The sequence below is a fragment of the Arachis stenosperma genome, chromosome 5, assembly GCF_014773155.1.
Source record: "Arachis stenosperma cultivar V10309 chromosome 5, arast.V10309.gnm1.PFL2, whole genome shotgun sequence".
Lineage (NCBI taxonomy): Eukaryota > Viridiplantae > Streptophyta > Magnoliopsida > Fabales > Fabaceae > Arachis > Arachis stenosperma.
Genome location: NC_080381.1, coordinates 103700258 through 103701399, shown reverse-complemented (window position 1 = coordinate 103701399; position 1142 = coordinate 103700258). Strand labels below are relative to the sequence as shown.

General features: G+C 42.6%; 1 non-coding gene across 1 annotated transcript; it reads right to left on the bottom strand.

The window, feature by feature from the left end:
- Window positions 1–593: 593 nt before the first annotated feature.
- LOC130984283 (small nucleolar RNA R71) lies at window positions 594–701 on the bottom strand. Its single transcript, XR_009088226.1, has one exon. It is a non-coding gene; the product is annotated as a small nucleolar RNA R71 (small nucleolar RNA).
- Window positions 702–1142: the final 441 nt, after the last annotated feature.

Here is a 1142-nt window from a genome sequence, read left to right as displayed (position 1 = left end):
ATACTGTGACATAGAGGATTCCACATTTCTCTTGTTCTCTTCTCTTTCATATGAGCAGGAGCAGAGACAAAGGCATTCTTGTTGAAGCTGACCCTGAACCTGAAAGGACCTTGAAGAGAAAGCTAAGAGAAGCTAAAGCACAACTCTCTGTTGAGGACCTGACCGAATTCTTCAAGGAAGAAGAACCCATGGCAGCCGAAAACAACAACAATGCCAACAATGCAAGGAAGGTGCTGGGTGACTTCACTGCACCTACTCCTGATTTCTATGGGAGAAGCATCTCTATCCCTGCCATTGGAGCAAACAACTTTGAGCTTAAGCCTCAATTAGTTTCTCTAATGCAACAGAATTGCAAGTTCCATGGACTTCCAATGGAAGATCCTCATCAGTTCTTAGCTGAATTCTTGCAAATCTGTGACACAGTCAAGACTAATGGGGTTAACCCTGAGGTCTACAGACTGATGCTATTCCCTTTTGCTGTAAGAGACAGAGCTAGAATATGGTTGGATTCTCAACCTAAAGAAAGCCTGGACTCTTGGGAAAAGCTAGTCAATGCCTTCTTGGCAAAGTTCTTTCCACCTCAAAGATGGAGTAAGCTTAGAGTGGAAGTCCAAACCTTCAGACAGAAGGATGGAGAATCCCTCTATGAAGCTTGGGAAAGATACAAACAATTAATCAGAAGATGTCCCTCAGACATGCTTTCTGAATGGAGCATCATAGGTATTTTCTATGATGGTCTCTCTGAACTATCCAAGATGTCTTTGGATAGCTCTGCTGGAGGATCTCTTCATCTGAAGAAGACGCCTACAGAGGCTCAAGAGCTAATTGAAATGGTTGCAAATAACCAATTCATGTACACTTCTGAAAGGAATCCTGTGAACAATGGGACTAGTCAGAAGAAAGGAGTCCTTGAGATTGACACTCTGAATGCCATACTGGCTCAGAACAAGATATTGACTCAACAAGTCAATATGATTTCTCAAAGTCTGTCTGGAATGCAAAATACACCCGGCAGTACTAAGGAAGCTTCATCTGAAGAAGAAGCTTATGATCCTGAGAATCCTTCAATGGAGGAGGTGAATTACCTAGGAGAACCCTATGGAAACACCTACAACTCTTCATGGAGAAATCACCCAAATTTC